Here is a 6,000-nt window from a genome sequence, read left to right on the forward strand (position 1 = left end):
GTGACTCGCGGGCCCCACGCTTCCGCTGCGCTCCTCCCGCTGCTGCAGCATTTGCCCCGCGTTTTACTGGGCCTTGGGGGAAAAGCCACAGCCAATAATCACATGGAAGGACTGTTGGTGGCAGAGGAGAGCGGAGAGTCAACCTGCCTCAGAGATCAGGGAGTCTGTTTACTGTGCTGAGCTCCTGCTGGATCCTTTTGGAGGAGGGATGGTTTTGTGGTAAGAAGTTGGACACCAGAGGCTCTCTTCCCAAATCTCTGTCTTCCTGAGTAGCTATGGGCAAATTATCATCATTTTCAGCGAAATGATATCTTGAAATCTTGTCTCTGATTTTCCTTGTTACAAAATGATCCAGTTTGTCTCACATTGCCTTGACACATCCAGTATTGTCTTTTTGTAAGCCACGCAGTTTAGGATATGCATAGGAAATATTTTTACAGTGTACATTAATCATTAATGAGCTGATTAATGATTAATCAGCTTTCTTCCCCTTAGTGAAATAGAGGAGCATTGAGCTATCTACCTTTTGCTTTTTTGTTAACAACCCCAGATGTGTTCCTAGCATGGTGTATATTTACAAGATAAGTACAGCTGATAGTGCAGTAAGATATTGCTACCCTTTGCCTTAATAGTCCACTAATCTGTCAGTTCTCAAGCTTGATTCATGCCATTTCTTGGCACTTGAATAGTAGATAGTTCTATCAGCAAGGTCTTGTTTGCTTTTATCAAATCTACAGCAGCGCATATACTTATGTACTGCGGAGTATTACAGAGAGCAGAGCTCAAACTAGCTCAGGCATCATGTCATGTGCATCTATTCATCCCTCTGCATTTCCATTAAAACTCTGGTGGAGTTTTGCTGTAGGGTTCCATAAGTTTAATTACATGTTTTGCAGTCTGTGGGATGAACGAGCTACCCAGAATTTTCTCGGAGTAATGCAGCGGCTCACAAGGGAGAGGCCTCACCGAGGGCAGGCTGGTTGTGGCAGTCTGCCCCTGGGCTGGCAGCATGCGGAAGCGCGACCTTGTTCTGCCACTGTTCACAAGGGTCCCGACCTCGCTGCTGCTTGTTGCCCTTGGGAGGTTTTAAGATCTGCTTCTAATCTAGTTAACTGAAGACAAAGAGGAATCGGGATCAAAACTTTAGGTGGCCCGAATGGATGCGTTAAAGCAAATTGGGTTTTGCTCCAAAGAAATCCAAGCGTGGTGCTAACTTTTAATGGTCTTTCTCCTGATGTTTCTTTGCTTTCCCTGCTAAGGCGCGCTGAAGTGCAGCAGCGTTGAGGTTGTGGTGGAGGACCTCATGGCTCGTTTACGCTGTGCTGTAGGGAGCAGCACAGAGAGGCTGTCCGGCTGGGTTAGAGCACTTGTGCCCAGGTCTGCCGGGGCCCCGGGAGGAGCAGGAGCCTGGGCGGGGAGCTGCTGTGAGGGGGGTGGTCTGTCAGGTGGGCAGCAGCCCCAACACTGGGCTGGTTTGGGGAGTTTGGGGGTTCTTGCTCACGATTTCAGCCCCAGAGCCAGATTTCGGGGCGATGGGGAGAATGAGCCCAGAAGAACTTATGTAATTTGGTAAGATGCCGGGGTGGAGACCAGACCCAGCTTGCAAGGGCGGCCTGGTATAAGCTTGTTTTAAAACCTTTTATTTACCTGGGCTCAAACATCGTGTTTGATTTATCTTATTCTAATCTGTAAGTTTATTTTCCATTAAAACATAGCTTTAGTGGTGAGGAGCTGGCTGGCGTTTTTGGCTTGTGGTTGAAAGAAAAGTTTTTACTAGGGGAGGGGAGGGAGGACCAGCAGAATGGTGGTCCTGTCAGAGGAGTCCCAAAATAAGTGTTCTTCTCTTCTCCTGCTCTGTAACAATAATGACAATAATAATAGAGCTGCTCTTCTGTGCTTTTAGGCCTCTTATCTAAGAAATCTGTCTGTGAAGTAGTCAGTCCTTTACCAGACAGAAATCTCTTTTGATCGATATATTTATTTTTATCAGAAGGTAGTTATTCTGGGTCAGGCTGTCTATCTTTTAATTAGCAGGAAAACATCAAAGGATTTGGACTCCATCCAGTGTAGAATGAGGGTGTTCTGGAATCTCAGAAATTTAAGTGAGGAAACCGTCTCACTCCAAAGGGAGATTCATGGCCAAATGAGCATGTGGAACGGCATAAAGTCTCTGAGAGAAAATGTCCAGTGGGAGAAGAAGACATCAGAGGAGAAGGGATGATGCCAGTTAAAGCACATAGCCTTCCCAGGGCAAAAGCTTGCCTGAGGAGCCGTACTTCAAAGGCATTCCCTGCAGATAGCCTCCAAGTCGAGCAGTGGCTGAGGTAAAATCATAGGAAGACATTAAAAGAAAAAGATTCTTTTGGGGCAGGAAAGTTAATGACGGCTCTGACTCCACTGAGCTTGTATTTTTATTTGTTTGTAAAGAATAGCTTATATAATGATGAACTTGATTTAGTGTGAAACTTCTCTTATGGCACTTCAGGCTGTAGATGTTCAGACTGTAACAAAATTACATGTATTTTTTCCAAGAATAAAATCCTGGACTAATAACTAGAGCTGCCTAAATGATGGTGAGGATGGAAATTCTTTCAGAACAACTTGATTGTTCTAAGAAGAATGACAACTTTGTCATCAAAATTATTTGCAGATTAAAAAAAAACTGTTAAGGGCTCAGGGAATATTGAAAAAAATATTTATTTAAATATATTTATATCTTAACACCATTAGCATTGCACATGGAGTAAGTTAATGGGGGGAGCATATCAAGAGCTCATCACTGAGGAGTTAGCCATCAGAGAGATGATAGATTAATTAGTGCGACAGATAGTTAAGAAAAAATTTGTGTATTTCTGGTGCTTTGGCTTTCATTACGTTATATAGGATGTCTGGCTTGGTTGCTGGTTGTATTTTAATGAGGACAAATGGGAGCTATACTGTGGATAAAATGACACATTACAGCCAAGAGAATGTGTGTGCCACGGAGGTTCTTGCTTTAGGTCCCAGCTGAAGGAAACTTAGTCACTCAGTTTAGTAATGGAGAGAGTGATTTACAGAAAATTTAAAAGACAACCAACAACAATTAATGGGATCAGCAAACTGAGAGAAGAAAAAGAGTTTGTGGGAAATGTGTAATATTTTTTTTCTTTTGTTTAAGCATAGTGACTGGCTAAGAAATACAATATGAACTGAGACAGCAGTAAAGACTAATAGGATACTGCTGGAGGCAACAAAAATGAGGTACTACTGAAATCTTAGGGGTCTCTTTCATTTAGAAGTACTTGGAAATGGAGGGGTTGCTTCTCAGAATTACTGGACGAGAATGTTTTTCTAAGCTTCTTAGGTTAAAAGTGTCAGAAGTGATGTTGGAGTTCAGGTAGGGGCTTGAAGATATGCCTATGTGGACAGCTCAAGGTTTACAACACAAAAAAGGACAAACATCTTATGACAAGGTAGTTCTTTTGTTTTAATTTTGTTATCGCAAGAGGAGGTCAAGGGAAAAATCAATGGAGTTATAAAAGAAATGGACTTGTTCAGTTAGGGAATAGAGTGACTGAAAAAGAAAAGGAAGAGAAAACTGCTAATCCCTCAAACAGTTCTACATACATTATTTTTTGGAACATGCAAGTCAAACATACTAATGGAAAGAATATCCAGTGCACCCACTGCATCCCGATCATTATGATGGCTGTGCTCAGTCACAGATCACTGCACATTTCAAGAACTGCAGCAGTATGCAAAAGGCTGTACTGGCAACCTCACATATAACATTAGTTTTGCCGCTGTAAGACTGCTGTACAAAAGCAAGTAGAAAAGTCATTTGAAGTCTTTTGAAGCATTCAGTTCTAGTTCTTGATGTTTTTTTAAAAAATAGTGCTGTAGAGTCTTAAAAAAAAAGTCAAATAATCAGATCAAAAATACAATCCATACAACTTTGTCCATTAATGTTGGTATGGGCCTTCATGATCTGGAAGCAGTAGATATGCGTCATAGTTCCTCTTTGAAACAATGTGCTTTTTTGGAGAAGGAATAAAGTTTGCTAGCCCAGTTGTAACCACACAGCAGTGTAAAGTAGGAAGCCAGTGCAGTTATTCTATAGATTGCCAAAAACCTTATTCATCATTCTTTGTTATAGTTCATCAGGTGGCTGGTAGTACAAAGATGGGGAAAAGTAGTTGCTATGGTTATGCTTGCCACTTCATTATTTTAAAATAGAAACCATATGTGAAGTTCAGGCTGATAATAGTTGTTGCATGTATCTGTTATTGCTCGACAGTTTGCATGTTCAATGGAAATGTATCATAAGAACGTTTACACACTTGGTCATTAAAAAAACCTACACGTTTCTGGTGTAGATCTTTGGTTGGGTCACTTGCAGTCTGATATGATGGTTAGTTTCTGGCAGATGTAATGATTCAGCAGAAGTTCAGTCTGATCTTTACGGGTGCATATTAAGAATCAAAAGGGGGCTTTAGAGCCTGATCCAAAGCCCTCCAAAATAAGCAGGAATTAATGAGGTGTTTCAGTATTTACTCACCTGTTTAGATAGATTTCTTGTCACTAACAGGCACTGCAGAACAAAGTGTATATTTACTAAGAGTGATTGCACTGATTAGCATCTATTACACTGAAGAGACATGAAGAAATATCAATACCAGTATCCTGAAAGAGGAGACTTCAGCAGCCTTTTATTTTTGTACGAAAGCTCTGGCATTTAATGACTTTGAATATTGTTATTTGAAGCAGAGCATCTTTCATCTTTTTACTCTTTCTCCCTCCTCTTCCCCCGCCCCCAGCACTTCAGAAAGTACTGATGCACAGGAGCTTGTGTTGAACTGCAATTGATGTAGTATTGTGCTGCTTCCAGTTAGTAAAAATATATATATATATATATATAAGAAAAGCACTTTTTTATTGTCTTCTGTTGCATCAAAAGATATAATCAGCCATGACATTGCACAAAGTAGCCTCATAAGAAATGACAAAATGATCTGTCATGTCAGGTATTTAGAAGGGAACCACTCTTTTCCTCCCTTAGTCTACCTTTATTAAATATATGTATGAATATATATGTGTGTATATGTAGTCCATTTTAAAGACAGCTGTGATCGGTCATGTTTCATTAAAATGTACAGGAGTGTGCTATAGCATTCTAGGAGTGCCTTTCTATGCGAATAGCAATCAAAGTTGTACATGGGTTACTAAGTATCTGGGAACAGTTAAGTGACTTTGCTATGCCTCTGTCCCTCACTATGCATGTTTTCTCTTCATCTTTCTTTATATCAACCCTCTGTCTTGATGGAGAAGTGACAGTTTGCTTTGAGAAGCTAAAATGAAGATAAAGGTTTCTGACAAAGTGAGTTGCTTTCTATTCATTTAGCACAATTCATTAGCCAGGAGGAAGGGAAAGAGGTATAAAGCAGATGTTGACATTTGGAAACCCAGGTGTCACTAAGAAGTGGGTTTGTATGAAGAAAAATTGTTAGGAGTAGGAGTATGCTTTTATTTCCTCTAAGCAGCTCTCTTAGGTGTATCAGGAGTTGCAAAACTCTTCATTGCATATTTTGTTTTGTCTTCTTTAACAGACTTCTCTGCATTTTCTGGTACTTTGTTGTCACAAATTTGCTAGGTTTTTGCTCTCATCTCAACCTTAATACATTCTAAGTACCACTTACATGCAGCCCCAGGCATAGCAGCTTTATAAAGGCATGACTCATATCTACTTTGAGACCAGCCTTTACATTTTGGAACCACCTGCTTAGTGGTGTTACGGAAACAATGAGTTTGGGTGAGACCATATTCAAAAATTCCTGAGGGGAACTCTTCTTAAATAAAGCAATCCAAAACAATTTTTGAAATTAATTTGTCAAACCAGCTTTTATTAGTTAAAAATTCCCTTTATAGAGCTACGGATGTGCTTTGCCAAAACAAATGCAAGACTGCTCTGGTGGGACTAATTTCACCTAAATTCAGTTGTCTAAAATGTTAATGTACACATAT

The sequence above is a fragment of the Apteryx mantelli genome, chromosome 13 (genome assembly GCF_036417845.1).
Source record: "Apteryx mantelli isolate bAptMan1 chromosome 13, bAptMan1.hap1, whole genome shotgun sequence".
Lineage (NCBI taxonomy): Eukaryota > Metazoa > Chordata > Aves > Apterygiformes > Apterygidae > Apteryx > Apteryx mantelli.